Consider the following 22,783-nt stretch of genomic DNA (forward strand, 5'->3'; position numbering starts at 1 on the left):
TGGGATAACCATAGCTACATTTTGTTAACCCTTCTTTATTAGAAGATATCCTATCATGTGAGGAATATTATAAACATATAACATGATGGCATATAAGAACCACAATGCCTGTCTAGTCTGCCCAGTATTACTCCTAACTGCCTAGTCCCACTTTTAACCTTTTAAGATTTAGGATGGTCTCATGTCTACCCCGACAGCAGACAACGTATCTAAGCAACAAACCAAGGTCAGGGGTCAAAGGCACATGTTCTGAGTCCAGAGACAGGCGTAAGATCGGGGTCACAAGCAAAGGTTCAAAGTCCTTCAATAGGTTCAAGCAATAGGTCGGGGTCAGAATGCTCACACAGAAACAGGGATAGCAGTGTTCTTGTCACTCTCCATTCTCCAGTGTCATTGCTCAGTGCCATTGCTCACACAGAAACAATTACCACTGGTGGGGGTAATCTCTGGCTATAGCAGTGTAAAAAGTGAAAAACGCTCTCCAAAATCACCCGTTGTCTCTCCCACAGTTGTCCTTTTTCCCACTTAGATTAATTTGCCTCCATATGGCAGTCACTTAAAGTTTCTTCATGACTTCCCTGACTGCAACAGCTGAAACTGAAGCAGAATTGGTGTAAACGCTGGCAGGCTTTGGTAATCATCCTACGATCGCCGGAGGAATAAAGTATCAGACAAACCGGTTATACAGTAAATGACGTGCAGCAGACGAATGCACCGACGGACAGTCATGAGCCAAAGGTAAAGGTCGCTAGTGAAGCCCTGGACAACCACTGGCTCTCCAGTGTTGTAAAACTATAAGTCCCACATGCCCTGCCAGCTGTTGGCAAGCAAAGCATGCTGGGACTTGTAGAACCACTTAGTTAGTTCTCAAATGTCTGTGACAGAACCCTGTTGTATTGAGTATACAGTGTGAGTCACTCACACACACACGCATGTACACACACACGCATGTACACACACACACATGCATACACACTAAAGTGTTACAAATAATTTTATGTACAAAACACCTTTAAATATGAAAACAGTTTATGTCATTTCTGTCATACCTTTTTTTATTGTCTTGTTTCTGCCAAACGATGTGAAACCTGCGTATTGTGGTGATGCACCCGGGATGTTGTACTTCAGGATTATACGGATGGAAACCAATAACATTCTTCCCATCATGCAGAATAATTTCAGGGACTATAAATCGTGATAGTTATTATTACTTGCAAACAATTTATTTCAGAATTATGAGAAGGCATTTGTTTAGAATGGTAAAATAATTATTAGTGTTGGCTGGGAAGGGACAGGATGCGCTCGTCTGTGAAATAAACAGAATGTGGAGCTGTTGAATTGGGATAGACTGAGAAGTAACAGAACTAATACTTTTTCCTATAGAAATAGGGAAGTTATCATTGTATGTTCCTGAGAATGAGCACGGAGGCATTTGTGAGTAATCATCCATCCTCTTCTGTCATGTAAGGATCATACTAACATCATGTGATAATACACTGACGTCATGTGATATTATGGTAATGTAATAATGCACTGACGTCATGTGATATTATGGTAATATGATAATGCACTGACGTCATGTGATATTATGGTAATTTGATAATGCACTGACGCCATGTGATATTATGGTAATGTGATAATGCACTGATGTCATGTGATATTATGATTATGTGATAATGCACTGATGTCATGTGATATTATGATTATGTGATACTGCACTGACGTCATGTGATATCATGGTAATGGTATAATGCACTGACGTCATGTGATATTATGATAATGTGATAATGCACTGACGTAATGTGATATTATGGTAATGCACTGACGTCATGTGATATTATGGTAATGTTATAATGCACTGATGTCATGTGATATTATGGTCATGTGATAATGCACTGACGTCATGTGATACTATGGTAATGTGATAATGCACTGACGTCATGTGATATTATGGTAATGTAATAATGTACTGACGCCATGTGATATTATGGTAATGTGATAATGCACTGACGTCATGTGATATTATGGTAATGTGATAATGTACTGACACCATGTGATATTATGGTAATGTGATAATAATGCACTGACGTCATGTGATATTATGGTCATGTGACAATGCACTGACGTCATGTGATATTATGGTAATGTGATAATTCACTGACGTCATGTGATATTATGGTCATGTGATAATTCACTGACGTCATGTGATATTATGGTCATGTGATAATGCACTGACGTCAGGTGATATTATGGTCATGTGATAATGCACTTCCCTGAGATAATGAGAAATAAAATGTAGAAAGAAGTAATAGTCTGCTCTCTCCTATGTCCAATCAATTTCGAGAAAACATTATGTTGGTTTATTGGTTTCTGTAGCGATGATCAATTCTAAACTAAAATGAAGGGATTTTTTTTATATTTGATTGCCAAAAGTTCTGGACACCATTCACCAATAAGAACAAATCAGGAGCGATTGTCTATCTCTATCCAGAATTCCTATAAATTGTTACCAGGCTCAAGGGCTCTGTGGGTCCATCTGTTTTACTGACAAGGCTAGACCATACTTGCCAACATTTTTGTTGTTCCCTTCCAGAGATGCAGTGCAACTGCAGAGGGGGGCGTTGTGCAGGGAATTGTGATTCGTCACTAGGCTCTCATCTCACCTACCTCGCTAGGAAGTGTGCAAGATGCAGAAGAATGGCCTACTCTCTTGGACATTCTGGGACAGTGGTATAGGCTAGACAAGGAATAAGGGGCCAAACATGCACAATGGGGGCAGAATATTAGACAGGAGTGGAAAGTTCATGGATGAAAATAGCATATGTACTACAGTGGCGCTTGCTTGTAAATTACCCATACACACTATGAGTGAAATACAGACTATTACATAAAGATGGTTACGTGCAGTGAGCAACTATACTAAATATTCAGAGCTGTTGTCAATTATAAGGAAATACAAAATAGTTCCCCAAATGTGCACAAATATAGAATGTTTTTAAATATTAGTTTAATTTGATTTTTTTTAGTCTTCTCTGCAGATAAATCCTGCGCTTCTATGTAATCAAGTTTTTTTTTTTTCCTTTGCAAAGCTGCGCTCCTAATACTGTATGTCCTCAGATGCAATCCCAGAGATAGATTGTTGTAGAGATGTTTTCCTGGCTCTTCCCTCTGATCCTTTTGCAAACAGAAACGGAGCCAATCTCTCAGCTGTGTCAGCACAGTGGGATTAACCGCTCTATACATTGTTAAATATGGATGCTAGGTCCTTCGCAGACAAAACACATTCAACTTTTGAAGAGCCAATGAAGGTTAATCATTTCAATATTCTGAGCTGGTCCTGAAGCTTTGTCAATCGAGACTTGTTATTAACTATTCTATAGTTTTGCTTTGTTTTTATAACTAAACACTATTTTAGATATGTATATAGTTTAATATGATAATATATTTAGGGGTAGATTTATCAAGCCCTCTAAAAAGGAAAAGGGAATGTGTTGCCCATAGCAACCAATCAGATTCTAGCTATCATTTGCTATAATGTTGTAGATAAATTATAGCTAGCATCTGATTGGTTGTATTGGATGTGTTGCCCATAGCAACCAATCAGATTCTAGCTATCATTTGCTATCATATAATAGATAAATTATAGCTATAATCTGATTGGGTTCTGTAGGCAACACCTGCAATACAATCAATCCGATTCTAGCTATTTCTAGAATGTAGTAGGTAAATGATAACTAGAATCTTATTTGGTTGCTATGGGCAACACCTCCACTTTACCATTTCAGAAGGTTTGGTAAATCTACTCCTAAAACTCAAACAATAAAAGTATAGTGATTAATGGTTGGTCAGGATTACGTCTCGGGGTACATCATATGTGGAGTGTGTTTATTCCAACTAATTTGGCACTACTGTCTGTGTTTGTGTCTGATGTAGGGAAATTAGAGAGTAAGCTCTACTGACAAGGGTGTAACATTCCATTCAGAAACAAAATCCCAAATGGGGTTTTACTGTGCTTGCGCCAAACCCCACGCGTGCTCAGACAGCAGTGCAAGGGTCTATTTTTATCATTATATACATATTAGTTAAACATGTCACCAAACACACCAGTTTGTTACAGTCCTGTATTTGCTGCAGACAATAAAATATATATACAATATAATACTATATAAAACAATATATACAATAGTACATTGCTCCCTGGTCACATGCCAAGACTGGCATTGTGGCAACTCGGGCACTTTCCAGAACGGCTTCTGTTTTTAGATTGTAGAGACAGAACTGTAACTTAAAATTTTAGCGCCTGGGGCGAGAAACAAAAATGCCGCCCCCCCTAGGACTAAGTTTTAACCAAATGAACCTAAAATATTCTTAAACTGCGCCCCCCTTCAGTGTTGCGCCCTGGGCGGTCGCCCCTATCGTACAGCCCTTGTTACAGCCCTGTGTAGAGATGAGAATGGAGGAATAGGCTGTTTTTTCAGAGTCGCAAAGTTCCGAAGATGGAATCTTCGAGTTCCGCTTTTGCTGCTCCGTTCTGTGGGATAGTAGAGATTATGCACTGTATTTGTAAATCCACATTATGTATAGAGCTAGGATGACAAGGGCTGTGTTTTGGGGGTACAGCTGGGAACAATTAAGGCCAAATTCAGCAAGTGAAACTGAAAAAATTCAATGGGCAGATATGGAATGTGGTGAATTTTTCACGTAACAGCCTTGTAAATTAATGATTGGAAAAATGGACTTTTAATATCCTCCTCCGACTGAATATCTGCTAAACCTGTCAAAGAAAGCCCAACTCTTTGAAAAGAACAGAATTGGTGATTAAAACCTATGTTTCTTGGTTTCAAATCCGCTACATCTGATTAGAGACAAACTGTTATATAAGCCCAGAAGAGGGGAGTATTCAGATCTTTAAACAGTGTCTAAAAATATATGCATAAGGGATGTGTAAAGCTGTTTATGAGAAGGTTCATGAGTATACATTGCATGCCAAGAATTATTCTCTGTTCAGCGCTGTGTAATTTGTGGAACTATAAAGATAGACGATTATAACGCTAACATGAATGGTTTCAGGATGACACCAGGTGACCCTCGTTCTAGCTAGACACAGTTCAGCTGCCCAGTCACTGGCCAACTAGCTGGCATCGGTCACCCCACCCACAAGAACAGACAGTGTTATATCCTCTGCCCAAACCATACAAACCATCACAGAAAGCAACAAACCAATTACACTCATGTGATACACCTTTATGTTTGTGTGCTGCAAGAGAAACTCAGAGGGAATTTAACCCTTTCTGTAGCCTGTTCCTGCAGACTCCTTGGGTTTTTACCTATACTTCTGTAGAAGAGATGTGGCAAATAAGCCTCTTTGTCACACTTTACTTATATAACCTAACATTTACAGCAAACCCATGTGAAATTATTACCCTTTACTTATATAAGACCTACATATCACAAAGAGCGCTATAAAGGACATTTAATCAATCACATCAAGTCACTGCCCCACAGGAGTCTAAATTCTCTAGATGAACACACATATACTAAGGTTAATTAGTCAGAATCCAATTAACCTAACAGTTTCTTCTTGGGACTGTGGCCAAAATTGACCCCCAGCTGTGAGACAACAGGTTTGTCAGTAGACATGTATACAGTACATCATAATATACCTATAACCTGAAAAATAAGACTCTCCAGTCTCTATATTTTCAGGTATTACTAGATAGACACCACTGGGAAGTATTTGTAACCAATGATGCAATTTAGTAGGGACTCTCTTAGAAAAACAGACCATTTGGTTACATGATATCTAATTAAGAAGCAAAAGAGGATGTATAAATGTCCTTTCAAGAACCAATTATTGTGTTTGCAAGAAGAACGATAAAATTTAATTATATATACATTTCAAATCCCTACTGTTATAATAATCCTCCAAATAACAGACTTATATAGACAGAATATGGAAAGTGAACCTTAAATCGGCATGTATTTAGCAATGCCGAGTCCCAATACACTCCCACAAGCTGCAATTACAGTTTTAGTCTATAACCAAATTCCAAATGCTATTTTTACAGTTAGGTAGTTTGTATATTTTTATTTTAAAAATGTCATTTTTATAATTATCGACCAACTGAAACAGCGCTACAAATGCAGACTGTTTTCATCTGACGTTATCAGTAAGATCAAAAGGATTTAGCCAGACGTTGCTGAACGGAAACGTGCCTGAGAGATAGCGCAGAACGCATTGTTTTCCTGTCTCCGGCTCCCTTTCTTCTGTAAACAAAGGGTGGGTAGGGAAAAATAAAACGTCTGAATTCATAAACAGACTTGTGTTCATCAGAAACATGTATTTCACTGACAGCGTCAGGCAAACATTCCTACACGGCACAGATAAAACGGTTATCAGCGATGGATGGTCCCTCGGACTGCCCTTCCAAAGTCCTCTACGACTTCACTAAAGCAGCGGACGGCCGGAGGCGGTGTAGGCTGCACTCCGAAGCCCTCTGAAGTAGAAACCAGCCCAAAAAAAAAATCACGATGACAGCAATTCTCTCAGAGTGATGGACATAAGCTGCACCTTGTGCCCATTTTAATGCACATTGATACATCAGCATCATCTCAATTGCTCCTAGTGACCCCAAGATGCTTTTCAGCAGTCCCTTGCAGATACGTATTGGGAAAATACAATCCCCCTCTTGGTAATAAAGTACAGACCCTTTAACGTGACCCCTTCAACCAGGTTCAAAATGATTTTTTTCCCCAATATTTTCCAGTTAACAGTTACCGCTGCTGACTTAATTGGCTGAGTGGATGAAAGACACCCTTCAAATTAATTAATTAATTCAGCACAGGTAACTTCAATAGCATATTAAATGTGAAGATCATTTCAGAAAGTCTGCTATAATATAATTCAGGAGGACAAGAGGGCTTAAGGGCTGCCGAAGTGCAAATGTCAAATTTCGCAAGTAAAATCATGTGTGGGGATGGAACCTATTGATTCCAATGACCCTATACCCACTGCCATCTGCGGTTGGAAAGCTGGTCATTGCTATGATTAAAAAAGCCATGATAAAGAGTTCGTACAATATAGGATGCCTTTGTAGATCACACATTTCATCTTACAAGGCAAAGCACTTAGTCACATGCCTTAAGCAAAATCTAGCTATGGGATAGGCCCTCGATAATGCACCCCCAGCAAAAACTAATATGTAATTTTGGAATTAATCTTTGACCCAATTCTGTAATAGTCACACGGAGGATCCGGACCTTCTGTCACGTAGTGGGGAGTACCGCAGTTTGCACAGCGTACCTTGTGTGAAGTCACTCTGTGCTTGACCCTAAAGTTGGAACTATCATATGGTCTTATTCAGGCTACTAGCATAATTCTGGCGCTTTCGCCTGCTGGTGCCTGGAGAGGCGGGATGGGGGAGGGAAGGGGCTGAGAATGCGAACGGAATGTTCATGCAAATGCGTCTCATGCAGACCTGCAGAGCAGGCCTATAGGAGGCTTATGTTTTGCACCCTGCTTTTGGACGGGTGCAAGTCGGCGGTGCTACTGGCCTGTCGCAAACCAGGCGCTTTTGCTGCTGATGTACAGGCGGACGGCCCTGCATATATGTAGAAATACGGTCGAATTCCCTTCCCTTGTATTAAGAGTAATTTACTCAAGTTTTGCATCCAACTATGCATCAGTCTCACAATGTCCATATCTGTTTTTTAAAGCGGACCGTTCCAGCCATTTGGTCATCGGTGTAAATGGCTAAATCCCAGAGGGCTAATAAATGTGGTCCATCATCATCATTTATTTCTATAGCGCCACTAATTCTGCAGCGCTGTACAGAGAACTCACTCACATCAGTCCCTGCCCCATTGGGACTAACAATCTAAAGTCCCTAACATACACACACACACACACACAGACAGACAGACAGAGACACACACACACACACACACACACAGACTAGTGTCAGTTTGTTAGCAGCCAATTAACCTACCAGTATGTTTTTGGAGTGTGGGAGGAAACCGGAGCACCCGGGGGAAACACGTGGAGAACATACAAACTCCACACAGATAAGGCCATGGTTGGGAATTGAACTCATGACCCTATTGGCCAACTCTATTTTTAGCCTACGATTATCAAAGGTGTTCAGCGGAGACGCAGCCCTATAGCAAATTCCATCCAATTCATCCAAAAGAATCGTTACTTGTGTGGAAAGCGTTTTACCTGTACAGATGTGGTTCCTAATTTATAATCATGTAATATACATTGATCTGCTAAGATAACTTGCTTTTTATGTTTGTTCCGAAAGAGATTGAATGAAAAACATTGATGCCACCGAAACATATTCATTATAAAAAAATAAAATAAAAACCCCTTTCTTCAAATGCGCTACTTCAAAACATAGCTAAATCATTTCAGAGACAAAGGCATTTTCCAAAATCAACAAATACTATAATGACTGATTTCATAGGAAGCAACATTTTAGATATGTTATCTGCAATGTCATAGAGCTGAAACAGACTTATTCAGTGACAATTATGCAGCGTATCAAAGTAGGTCAGCAACATGTGGATTCTATTGCGGAACAAATCAACTTGATCCCCCCATGGATCCCAGATTAGGGGGAAAATTGACATCTTCGGTGGGAGTTTAAGGGTAAACCGTTAAATGACATGCATGGAGATCATGTGTAAATCGCATGTGTGACCGTGTATTTGTTTCCTTGCATCATTGTTGAGTTGTCGAATGCAGCCTGGCTTATAAGAGATACATATATAATTACGTGTCAGTCAAGGTTCTTGATTTTTATTTCAACAATTCTAAGCCCCATTTCAGCCCTATAAAAAAGCTAAAATTCATACTGCACTTTAATGCGTACTAAAAATAATGTGACATTTAAATGCAAGGGATTGAAACGTTCTACGCCGACTCAATCATATTTTAAGCTCGGGACACAAACAGCACCAAACTCCTTCAGATTTTCTACTATTTGCGTCTGTTTTTCCCATACTTGCAGACGCCGCTTTGTGTATTTCTGGAGAGTAATATTTTGTGGACGCGGGAAAGAGCTGTATATTTTTGTATGAATCTGCATTGTAGACGCAGAAGAGACCGAATCTTAGAATTCCTAGCGTGGCTAAGTGCTTTGCTTTATTGATAAGTGTTTACAAAAACTGCATTGAGACAAGTATTCTGTAGGATTGAAGCATCTGTGAAGAGTTCAAGAGTTTTCACATTTCTCGGAAACAATGGATCTACATACCAGCGGAGGAGGAATAGTTCTGTCGTCCGGAAAATTATATTTCAGGTGCAGTTGAACTACTGAAGAATAATTACCACTCTATGGGGCATATTTAATTGTCGGCAAAAACGCTGAAAATCTTGCGAAAAACCGCTATTACTGTAGTTTTCTCGCAGGATTTAAGCTCGCAGCTTCCTGAGCCGCGAGCCTGAAATCCAGATAACTATTACCGTAATAACGGTAGTTGTTTTAACAGGGCGGGGAATCCGTATTGATTTGCGTCGGCTCAGGATCATGCGGAAATTGTGCTAATGTGTGTAGGCTGTAGCTAGTTAGAAGGTGTTTAAAAACATGTCCGCCTTTCATCAGCATCATCATCAACATTTTATATATATAGTTTTGTTTGTCTTAACCAAAGATATAAACTAGATAGGTACTGTCATTGACTCTATTACATATAACTCTAAAAATGTTGCTCTCTCCACAATGCCTTCTCCTTCTGTCAATCACCACATTTTATAAACTGATATCAGAGAACATAAGAACCAACGTACAGAACCATCACTGTTCGCTTAGTGGTATAACCTCCAAATGTTTGCCTTGAATTGTTTCAGTTTGGTCCAGACTGTCCCCCAACAGTCCTGGAGGTAAATATATCAAGCTGAGAATTTACGGCAGGTTTGAAAAGTGGAGATGTTGCCTATAGTAACCATTCAGATTCTAGTTATCATTTATTTAGTGCATTCTAGAAAATGACAGCTAAAATCTGATTGGTTGCTATAGGCAACATCTCCACTTTGCAAACCTTCCAGAAACTCACAGCTTGATACATTTACCCCCTGGACTATCATAATTTTGCTGCTTTATTGGGTGGAGTTTGGGTGGTCCTGAAATATGATATTCGGATTTGGATCAGATTTGGCTCCTCTACACCATAATTTGGTAAGCTCTGCTTAAGGTTATGACCAGTAAGTGCATGAGCACTTTTACGTGAAAGTAAAAAATCAAATCACCATAGAATTTCATGGTCATTTTATTCATTTACTTTGACAATCCTCTATTTTTTCCAATGGAAAACTAAACAGATGTCTCTCCTCACATCTATGTAGTTGACCCTCGCCTGGACCCCCATTGTTTCCTGTATAATACCTTCCTAAACCGTTGCTTTGCTCAAGTCTCCAGCCACCTCCTGGACATATTGCCCTGTAGGTCCAGGAGAGAGACATTAAGCTCGGGGATATCGTCGGCCATACTAATATTAACTGAGTAATATATATTTTTAAAAAAAAAACATATTTCTATCATCTTCCATAACAGACATACAGTATGGTGAGGTGTACGCTGTGGCATTTGAAAAGGTCAATGCTTTTAATTTGAAAACGTGATAGAGTGTCATTGAGAGCAATAACTACAGCCTGACCATTGTGTTACTGACGGTTACGGTGGGAAATTACCGGTAATTCACAAATATTCCATCACATTTTTAAGGGAGAAATTACAAATATAATTATGTCCAAAATGAAAGCAATATATTATAACATGGGGCAATGGGAATGTATGATTTTAGCTTAATCCAAACTAGAGACTTTAATTGAGAATGCTTATTCTCAATTAGCCATTTATGGATGGGGTCTATATTCTCCCACTAGCCACACATAACTGGGGTCTGATTTATACACTAGCTACCAGTAAATAGGGTCTATATTTTACTATCCAATAGTCAGGCGCGGGCTGGCAAAGTTCAGCGGCCGCATCGCGTGTCATGTGATGCAGCCGCTTGAAGTATTTAGGAAATATTGTATTCAGCAGGGGGGGGGAGGGTTGGGCAGCCCAAATAGCTTTTAGACAGATGCCCCCCTGCCCCCCAGCCCAGCCCGCCTCTGCCAATAGTAATTGAGTTCTTTATTACTTCTTTTGCCACTGTATATGAAGTCATTATTCTCCCTCGAGGGGGCCCTACAAGTGCATTAGCCTTGGGTGGCCCTACTGTTGTCACTATTGCTAGTTTGTTTAGAAAATAAAAGAAAAGCATGTTGGATCTAATTAGTCAGTTCGCCTGTGAGCGCCAGTTTACCAGTTTATGAGCTTATCGGCCGGAGAGATAAAAGACGCTGCAAGATCTGTGTGTGCATTTAGCTCTGATTTATTAGTTACAAGTTCATATCTATAGAGCATAAAATCACGTATTTCAGAAAACTACGCCCCAAAAGGTTTTAAGCACTCATGTTCCCTTTACACAGATCTTGCTACATTCTCACATTTTCACACTGGAATTCTCCCTAGGGGGGGGTTGGTTTATCTCCTGTCTGCCATATCCAAGGTCATGGGCATAGTTTCTTGCAAATGACGAGATAATAAAGAATAACTCCTACAAACTAGCTGTACCTAAGCTGTCTTTGAGCTATAAGAGAATATAATGGCTATAAGGCAACAAGATGGCGTCAGCTTAGCAAAATCACATTTCTCAAGCGCAATTTGTAATCTCTGTATTATGTATTGGCAGTTTAGTACAAATCGCTGCACCTCAGTTCTTATTACTGTAGTATGATGGTATTGCATTGTTTGATCACTCAGTAACTCTGACAGCACCACCTCGAATTTGGGCATTGTGTATAGATTTCAATCCTGCATTACAAAGCGCGATAATGGACGTGGCTTAATAATCCCAAGCATCGTGTTTTAAGCAAGAAAGAACATCTATTCATTGAATGAAAATTGAAGCTGATATGAATGTACTTGAAGTTAATGTCTCATCAAGCAAAGGAGCAATCTGTTCCTAACTTAAATTAACATATATTCATTAAGTAAATTAAACATGACACCTCTAGTGCTTTGAATTGAAAGTATTATAATACAAATGGAGCTGATGAGATAAATATGCAAAATACACACACCCAAAAAAATTAAAATATCACAGGACCGATCACTCAGACTGTCTTTGTATACACACTCTGTACTATGTTAAGGCAAGTGTATCCTTGGGTACGATTGAGATTTAGAAACCTAATAAAGGTTATCTATAAGCAATATGCTAATGACCAGTAACCCATAGCAACCAATCAGCAATTAGGTTTATAGAACTAGTATAATGAAAGCCAATGTCTGATTGGCCCCCATGGGTAATCACGCATTTAAATGAGCCCCAAATGCTTTTAAACTTATACGGGACTTGTAATTGCTGCCTGATGTTAATCTGTTTCACTTATTGATGATCTATAATGTTTTAGGTCCTAAAATCTAGGGCTATGTCCACATTGATTTTTTTGTCAGCCAATTGGGAATAAGTTGGAGCATTGAAAACTATGTTCCTTTCACAATCCTTTATGCTACAATAGATCCTCGGCGACCAAAGAACGCGTCAGTGTGTATGTAGCTTATTTGGTTATTTTTAGTAATTATAACCTAATACTGAAACATAGAAATGGATGAAAATGTTACATATTACAGGCAAAGTATGTTTTAATTTTTAATTTACTTTGCCATGCTTCTTTCCTAATTTCAGCGATTTCAAAACTTTTCTGATTCTGTCGGTTAAAGTGAACATAACTTGAATAAATGCTTTTTATTCAATGTACAGTACATTCCCTGTGATTTGCTTTGGTATCTATAGAACCACAAATAATACTGATATATAAATAAAAGTTGGAGCAGGAACTCTTGTTTCCTGTTAACGAAGCTGACACGCAGCTAGTCATTATATCCCCTCCCCAAATCCACCCCACTGAGTAACAGTATCAGAAAGAACACACTAACTTCATGATCAAAAACATTTATTTTTCAGAATTACAGATAAATTACTTTAGTAGATCAGCAACATTTATAAACAAATGACTGATGATCTAGGTAGACTAGAGGAACGGTCAAGAGAGTGGCAACGACAGTTTAATGCCAAAAAATGCAAAATCATGCACTTGGGTCTCAAAAACCCAAAGGCTAAATATAGTATTAATGGCACTATAATGGAAACTACTGAAGAGGAAAGGGATCTAGGAGTCACTATTTCAGGTGACATAAAGGCAGATAAGCAATGTAACAAAGCAATGAGGAAGGCAAGTCAGATGCTTGGTTGCATAGGGAGAGGAATCAGTAGCAGAAGGAAAGAAGTAATAATACCACTGTATAGGTCATTGGTACGGCCTCATCTAGATACTGTGTTTAGTTCTGGAGGCCATATCTCCAGAAGGATATAAATACATTAGAGACTGTACAAAGAAGGGCAACTAAAATGGTGCATGGTCTACAGCACAAAGCTTACCCAGAAATGCTAAAATATCTTAATATGTATAGTTTGGAGCAGAGAAGGGAAAGGGGGGACATGATAGAAACTTTCATATATATCAAGGGTTATAACAAGGTGCAGAAGGGCAACATTCTACAAAGGAAGAGAAGTATTAGAACACGAGGACATGCACTGACACTGGGGGGAAGTAGGTTCAGAGGAAATGTGAGGAAAAACTACTTTACAGAAAGGGTGGTGGATAAGTGGAATAGCCTCCCATCAGAGGTGGTAGAGGCTAATACAGTAGAACAAAATAAACATGCTTGGGAAGGACATAAATATATCCTTACAAAGAACAAAAGAACAAATAGGGTTTAAGGTTACCATAGGTTAAAAAAATGGGCAGACTAGATGGGCCAAGCGGCTCTTATCTGCCGTCAAATTCTATGTTTCTATAATAGATATACTTTCATCAACTTACAAGAAAGTAGCACTTGTCGTTTCCCAGAACCTTTTCAGTATACCCAGAATGTAAAATTGGGTAAATCATTGTTCGTTAATGGAAGTTCTATGGCTATACAAAATGTTAAGTTCATAACACAGCCGACTACTGATCAAAGCAAAGAAAAAACAGCACAATTTTACCATAATCTTTCATCAAAAATCCACATTGGAAAAATCAATAAGTGTTCAGTGTCACAATAGCCAGCAGCACTTTTCAGCAATACACTCATTTAAATTGCAATTACAAGCATGACCCCCTCCTGTTAGAGCTACTACTTGTCATGTAATAACACACAGATCTGTTTTCCCTTAAAGAATACATTGTATATCAAGTATAGTTTTATATAAGGAGTATTATACAAATATGCTGAACATTTTAAAGGTAAAGTACATTTTTTTCGGCTAGGATATGATAAACTACATAACATTGGTGCTCACTTCCCTTTTTCAAAAATAACCCCTTCAAATATAATATTTTCAATAACAATATATGTGAATAAGAAATTAAGACTCTGACATGTATTCAAATTTGGCAAAATTTGGTCACAGTTTATAAATTATGATATTTTGGTGGTGGAGAAATCAACTGCAGAACAGCTCCAACTGATGGCCTGAACCAAACGAGTGCACGGCCAAATGAGCCCTAAATCCACATTATTAAAGCCATTTTATCGCTTACCAATAAACATTGTCCGCTGCGATTTTTGTGGTTCCAACGCACAATTAGATTTAATAGCAATATGTAAAGAATAACAGTTCAGTAAAATAAGTACAGTCAATACATACGCAGGCGCTCTGGATCCAGCATACAGTCATTCAATCCTGATGTCTGTGGTCAAGTAGACATAAAAAAACAGTAGTGATGTCTTGGCGTGTTTCAATAGGTTCAGGATTCAGGACAGTCCAGTGTAATGCAGGTCATAGGTCGGTTCAAACAATGTCCTCCAAGGGTGGGGGTCAGCTCTCCAACAGCTGCATACGTGTCTTCCTGCCGAAAAGCTAGTTTAAACTGGTCTATTTGCATTACACACATAATATCACTCTGATCATTATTCCTCTATCATCCATATCTTGCATATGCAAGATGTGATCGCTTAGTCGATTGTAGTGGATGTCTGGTGGTAAAAAGAGGATTAAATTGACACTAAACATGATATGTTTCCTAAATCCTGAACCTTAGATATCATTAAAGTTACTTTAACATTATTATACTAAGCTATTAAATCTATTATATTCGATTATAAATGACTGTGTGTTGGAACTTTATTAAGGTGAACTAGTTCCATGATGAATGTGTGAGTGTAACTGTATGTGTGCGTTATTTATCCGTGCGATTGCATCACAACACGTGGCGTACTGATGGCAGTCGCGCGTTAAAACAACATTAATCAATTTGGTTTACTTCATCCAATTATTTGACTTCCACAACATAACCAAGGATAATCTTCTTTACTGTATGGCCGTAGCTAAACCTGGCGTCAGAGTAACTACACCACCTCTAGACTCACAATGACAATGTTCACATAAACAGTCAAGGTATCCTTCACACAAAGGACCAAGAGTCACCATTACCTCGAAGTGGTCAGTTACCTGTGGCCAATAACCTAAAGCTCCGTGTCTATCGGTCGCTGTTCTCAGTGCGTTCCCACCACAGCTGACGTCCTTTAACGGACCAACAGCCCGCCACCATATGACCTAAGCCAACCACCAACTTCCAAGAAAATTTGCTTAATGAATAAAACTAACCCTTTATCATTAAGGTGAACCCCATCATTCCTAAACAACTGAATTTAATCAACCACAATGTATGGGTGATCAATAATGAATCCACCAATGGATTTAATTACCTTACCAATGGCACGATTAAGCTTTTTAACAAGCTTCAACATTATATTTTGGGAAATTACTCCTCTACAGTATAGGCGTGGAATCATGGCAGACCAGGACAACTGGATATATGGCCATCTGGATGTTATTGTCCTCAAATCCTCTCTGATTTTAATAATCAAATCCAGAGACTTCCCTTTTCATATGCCACCCAAGTGAATTGCAATAATGGCTGGGGATCCCCATTTACCTATTTCTCGAGACAATATGAGAAGAAAGGCTGGCCAACAAAGACCTCTGATGCCAAACCGGTGTACTTCAACGCGGCAATGAAAGGATGACCAATTAATCGCCATTTTGTGTTTGGCCGTCCAAATCACATACGAATGGCCAATAACCCAAAATTGAATCTTCCTCAAAAACATACAAATTATTAGGCTTATTATTAATAAAACTAAATATAATAACACATGAAATAACATATCATGTGTTGATTAATATCATGCATAAAGGAAGGGTTAAGGGAGCGGTAACCCATATGAAGGACAGAAAAACGAAAACCTCCGGAGGCCAATAGCCAATTAGCCCTTTATCTGTGGAGAGACGGGAAAAATCCCTTCATGCCCTCGCAAAGCGACAAGCAGCAAAATTCTGGATTACAGAGGCAGAGATAATATAGCCAGTTATTTATTTTGGTCTAATGTATTTTTTATAGGCATCTGATTTCCATCTGCCATAATGGCATCAATGGAAGAACCTGCCAATGCTGCAGATGTAGCTGCCCCAATTCTGAACAAATTTGTGCCATAAAGATTCGGGTCTAAACCCAGATTTTCAAATGATCAAAATGCACCAAGAATAATTTTCTCATGGAGGGTCTAACATCTGTCACGCTAATAAACCTGAGCTTGCACATGTACTCGATTGCACAACTAATTCAGAAATTCTAAATGCTCTGAAAAAAGGCTAAAACAAATGCTGCACTAAATAAGTTAGACTTGTATCTATTTAATGTGATATTTTCTAAGGAATTGATTAAGCAATGTAATAATTGCACATCTAAAGGTCTCCTTAAGTCTTCCCGGAGCCCAACCTCTAAGAGCCTTAGAAATTAAGAAGTTCTTAGTAAGATCTTCTACTCCTTTTAATTGGGCCATAAATGATATACCTGCTAACATAGCAGAACAGAAGGGGCTCCTTGAATGAATAGAATAGCTTCTTCCATTCGACGCACCTTATCAAGGGGAAGACGACAACAACCTGTCTGTGTGTCTTTTTCAATCCCCAAGAATGGCAAGCAGGGAGTAGGACCCTCAGTTTTGTCTTGTGTGACTGTAACCCCTAAAACCGAAAATAAGGCTTGAGCCGATTTTAATGTGTCTAAACATTGTGAAGAACCTGCCGATCCCACTGTTAAAAAATCATCTAAATAGTGAGCTAACTCGAAATTGTCAGGCACCGTCCCTCCGGTCCTTGGGACGGCCGCCTTCTACCTCCCCTGCCGCGTCTGGTTGCCGCCGGCATATCATTGGCTGCCAGTAGTATTTAGGACAGACTCTGACACCATACTGGTGCCAGAGTATTAGGTCTTCCCTGCTCCAGCGTTCCAGTGTGTTTCCTTGGCTTGTTTGACTACTCTCCGCTCCTTTGTGTTCATATTTGACCCGGCTTGTCTGACTATTGTTCTTGGATCCCCCCTGTGCATTACCAGTTACAGACCTAGCCTGTCTGACCATTCTATTTGGATTTCTCCCGTGCACTGATATCTTCTGATAGTGGCTGAACCGGCTAGATTTACTATTCTTCTAGATTTCCCCTGCACTACTCCGTTGCCAGCATGTTGCCGAACCGGCTTACCTGACTACCCTTCTTGTACCTCGCTATACGGCTCAGTAAGGGACTGTGACCTATGCGCCCCCAGTAGCAAAACCCATACCTCCTTGCGGGGGTTCCTGAAGAAGACCAGGGGACGCGTTAGACTCCACACCCCCTACTCTAATTGTTGTACCCTTCCTCATCTTCCCTTACCCAGGCTGGTGTCCAAGGAGAAAAGTGCAGCGTTCTAAAACTTACGTAGCGACACTTAACATTAAGAACATACAAAACGCTTTACAACAACACACGTCATTTTAATATTCTTTTCATATGATGATTACTTCAAAAGTGGCGACATACATATCAAAGAACTCAAAACCAATTACAATAAGCACTCACAACTAGTGTAATATGCCCAAAATATCCACTTTTCATGTCATAAACAATGTATGCGACAGGAAAACCCGAGAGGTACTTGTTAGGGTGGAGTTCCTCATTAAATTTGACCTAACTGTGAGAATCAGATGAAGTATGCATCCTGCCTGGGGAGTTTTGTAAAATAGCCACCTAAATCCGCTACAAGATTTCGCACTTTTCCACTGGCGGATCCAGTGAGGGGTGATCGGGGCAATTGCCCCCCCCCCCCCCCCCCCCCCCAGCACTAATGTCACACCATAAAATTGCTGCTGAGGTAGAATGGGGAGCGGCGCCAGCCAGACCAACCAATCAGAGTGAAGGAGTGGTGTGGCTATGCAAAATCAACCCCCAGAAAAAAATTCTAGGCCCGCCTCTGCACTTTTCATTGGTGGAATTTGCCCTTAAGCGTTTCCAATTCGAACCACACCACACAGCGGATTCAATTGACTGCCATTGTCCTAGAACATGCAATCTGCAAAATGCTAACTTACAAAAACGGTGCCGAATGGTAGAAGAAATTGTAACGTGAAAATGATATCAGCGGAACTTCCCACCTCTGTTCTGCCATGGACCTCAATTCGTGCTATTACCCTCATCTGCTACCATGAGCGCTGCTTGTTTTCAAAACGTCCTACCTAAGTCTTTGTCTTAAGTACAATGGTATTTGTATGCAGGACACTGGTCGATTTGAAATTCATTGTTTTCCTCGGATAACCATATTCCGAGAGTGGCTGCGCTGCAATTTGTGGAAGGTGCTTTCTGACATAAAGAAGGACTGTTAAACGCTCACAACCTTGACATTGATTGGGAAGTTTTTTTTTTCCTTGGGTTCAGAGCTAAAGTAACATGTTTGGCCAGCAAGAAGCAAGATTAGAAGTCAAACAGTGTCCGGCTGCATCGCTTCAGATTTCACAGTGCACCAGTATCAATATAACCATTACATGGTAATTCTGACATTAGTATTCAACGGCAGCGTGGAGAGGCCTGCAGATGATCTAAATTCTCCATCCCAGCAGGAGAAGTACATCTCTGCACTATTTATACCCAATAAAAGGATGGTGAATAGACCCAGATGTTTTAAGATCTGCTACTACTGAAGGCAAATGGGGACATGTTACTTCAACAAATTTTACATAATATTTTGGATGCATAAGCTTATGTGAGCGAGGATTCTATAAGAACGTTATGATATATGCATACAGATGTGTAGTTGAGATGTAGAAAAGAAACATGTTCATTGCTCAATACAAATTCCTCTTGGCAGTTATGGTAAAATGTATTACATAGAACATATTCTGTCCACTAAAAATGCATCTAAGGCCTGATTCATCGAGGGATGTAAACTGCTATTTTTTGCATACAGATCTAGTCTATGTGCAGAGTTCTAGTGATGACGGCTAGATATACATGCTAGAGCATGTGTTTGCAATCAGGACAACCTGTAAAAATGTATTTTAAGTACAGTAGACATTCATAACATACTAATAAATACATTTCCTGGAAAATAAAATGAAAACAACAAAAAAAAAACACTCCTTTTTTATTTTTTAATGTTTTATCATTATTGCTTCAAATTTTAACAGGTAACATTATTTGAATAGTTTTTTTCCCTGTGCGTTCTTTTGCGATTTTGCATTCTACACATATATTGGACATATCCTGGCTCCGCATATTGAATTTGGCCCAGTATATTATATTTAGCTCTATCTATGGCTCAGATTTTCATGCCTGGAATTATATGGGGCTCAGCATGTTATCCTTGCCACCATAAAGTTGTGTACTTGGCAGAAGATATGACGTAACGTTGTATACATGGCACTGTAGATGGCACTAGGCACTATATATTGTATAGCTTTGTAAAGTTAGCAGTTTGTTATAGTTAGCATGTTTTTTATTTTTATGATGATCGCCTCAATGTACCACACTGTGTAATGTGTTGGGGCTTAAAAATTAAAGGATAATAATAATAAAAATGATAATGATATTGCTGGCGATATTACAATGTACCTGGACAGCAGAAACACAAACTTTAATCTAACTGCTCTCTTCTGTACCCGGTAGAAGCTGAGGGGGGGAGGGTGGGGCACACGGTCATCATTTATGTCTATAACAGGATTAATACTCAAGTGCTGCTCTTCTCCTACCGCAGCCCACCTTCACTTCACCGTGCAGCTGCAGCCCCCCTGCACTGGAACATCCTCCCTCGCTCCATGCGTCTCTCTCCCAATCTAAGCTCTTTCAAACAGGCACTTAAAACTCACCTGTTCCTTAAAGCCTACCATCCTTCCACCTAACCCATTATCCCCTCTCTCATCCAGGTCCCTCCTCTCTCCCATATACGTCAACTGACTCCTTTTGTGCCCGAGTCTTGTTCACCCTCCCTTAGGATGTAAGCTCATTTGAGCAGGGCCCTCTTCCCTCCTGTATCCATACCTGTTCTTCTGCTCCGTCCTTACTACATTGCCTGCTTGGAGCCTCTGAAGTTTTAATATTTATTGTTTATTGTTCAGTAATGTCTTACCCTGTATAGTCTACTGTTTGTGCTGTGTACGGCGCCGCGGAACTCTTGTGGTGCCTAACAAATAAAGAATAATAATAATACCGTAAAACCCAACTGAATGCATGCACCATACTAGGGCACCGCCTGCACCAACCCTGGCTGCACCCAAGGCTGGCACCTCTGCTGCACCCAAGGCTGGCACCTCTGCTGCACCCAAGGCACGCACCTCTGCTGCCCCCGCCAAGTCATATAAAAAAACCCACAAACATCACAGACACCAATATATTTCAAAAACCGTGCCTAAAGTGGGAGTTTTGCAAGTCAGCAATGCTTAATAAACACCTACTTGACCGGTACTTTATTTAATGGACCGGCTGCAGGATTTATTTTCTCTTGTATCTCATTTTTTGCTTCCAACTACATCTCCAGACTGACATAACAATACATCAGCGGGAACACAGTCAGCATGGGTGAGGCGTCAGGAGTCGCGTTGGTTCTGGCATTTTATATTACAAATGTCTTATTAGCCAAATTAGTTTCAGGAAATTGGACTATATTGTTTTATTTTATTTTCCAGTGACAGGCTAGGTGAAAGAGCTCAACAAGATATAGAACCCCTATATATTTGTATTAACTGCACATAATGTGAAAAGCTATGTTATTATTTAGGCTTTTTAATGAACTATCACACACCTCTAGTAATTGTTACAAGGCAGCATTAATACAACATTAAACATAGAGGGCCTGATTCATTATGGAAAGGAAAGAAAAAAAAAGGAGTAACTTTGCACCTGGGCAAAACCATGTTGCATTGAAGATGTATAGTTGGGGTAGGGCATGTCCTAGATCAACTTTAAATTTCAGTGTAAAAATAAAGCTATCAAGTATTTTTGTGCTACATGAAAAAACAGCCAGTATTTAACTTATGTGCAAAATAATAACCTGATATGCACCCGTTGCATTGTAACATGGTTTGTCCAGGAGAAAACTTACTCATTTTTTTGCCTTACTTTTCTTAATGAATCAGGCCCACTATCTCTCTCCTTATATATTGAAACAGAATAAATCCAGTTACTTTTATTTATATACAATACATTAAAAACATAATTTGTTGATTTTATATTTCATATGCTTAAAAAAAGAACATCTATCTATTCTATACAAATAAACTTTGTATATTAATATTGCATTTGTAAGACACGGACCTGTATTGAAACTTGCCCTGATAATATAATTTACTCTTACTTTCTGTGTTACTTCCCAAATCCATTCCTCAGGGAACCCTAACAGTGCAGGTTTTCCAGATCTCCTTGCTGGTGCACAGGTGTAATCATTACTGACTGATACATTGTAACAGATCCACAGGTGGTCCTAATTATGTCACTTGCCACCTGGACAACCTGCACTGTTAGGGGTATTAAGGACTGGATTGTGGAAATCCTGGTATAGTCCATAGCAGATTCTTAATAATGTATGACCCTTCTTTAATTGTAGAGTGCACTGTGCAACTGACCTGAAGAGCTTGCAATCCACAGCCATTTGTATTGCAATCCATGTACAGACAGTCCTGTCTGGTTCATTCACACCAACCTAAAAGCATCTGCTGCCAGGGTTTCTGTAAGAATACAAACCCTTCTTCATTGCCTGCAAGTGCCTGTAGCCTTTTAATCTAGAATTAGTTGCTTCTGTAGCTGACAAGTGTGATGAAAACAAATGTATTATATCAACAGATTAAATTAGCACAGATTTTGACATGAGCTGTTTTGTAACAAGAATAACACACAAAAAAACACATTTGACAGTTAGTTCATTATTAGCAAATATGCTTTCAGCAGCCGTTGGGCTGTGGGACAACATCCTCCATCACTAAAGGACATATTGTGTCCCAAACACGCTGAGCCAGCTAGGATGTTATAATTTCGATAATATAGTTTGGGTTGCTTTGACATTTGCAGGAATTGCAGCGATAGCAAGTGCTATAATCCCCTTTTATTATCTAAGGCGTGAACGACTAATTTCATTATGGTGATAACGAATTTTAGACTGCTGGATAATGGATATTATAGTGAACTGTGGCAGCATTTTCAGTCTAATTTTAAAGGGTGACTCTACTCACAAAATGTTTTGCCTAGTTAAAATAATTATGCAGGGTACTACATTTGTGCGCTAAATAAGACTCCCATCGGAAACCGCCTGTTAAAAACACAGAAACACACTGAAGCTGCCGTTTGTTTAGTGAAGAACAGAAATTCAATAGCAATATCT

General features: G+C 39.4%; 1 protein-coding gene across 5 annotated transcripts in view; it reads left to right on the plus strand.

The window, feature by feature from the left end:
• Window positions 1-22,783, plus strand: part of LRRC4C (leucine rich repeat containing 4C) — a 610,411-nt gene that overhangs the window by 405,350 nt on the left and 182,278 nt on the right. Inside the window, exon 5 of one of the 5 annotated variants that reach the window (XR_012679465.1) lies at window positions 10,346-10,444. The exons of the other annotated variants lie outside the window; for them this stretch is intronic. The gene's annotated coding sequence lies outside the window, so the exon portion shown is untranslated. Of the gene's footprint in view, window positions 1-10,345; window positions 10,445-22,783 lie in introns of those variants that run through there. 5 annotated transcript variants of the gene reach the window in all.

This window comes from Mixophyes fleayi, chromosome 10 (assembly GCF_038048845.1).
Source record: "Mixophyes fleayi isolate aMixFle1 chromosome 10, aMixFle1.hap1, whole genome shotgun sequence".
Taxonomy (NCBI): domain Eukaryota; kingdom Metazoa; phylum Chordata; class Amphibia; order Anura; family Limnodynastidae; genus Mixophyes; species Mixophyes fleayi.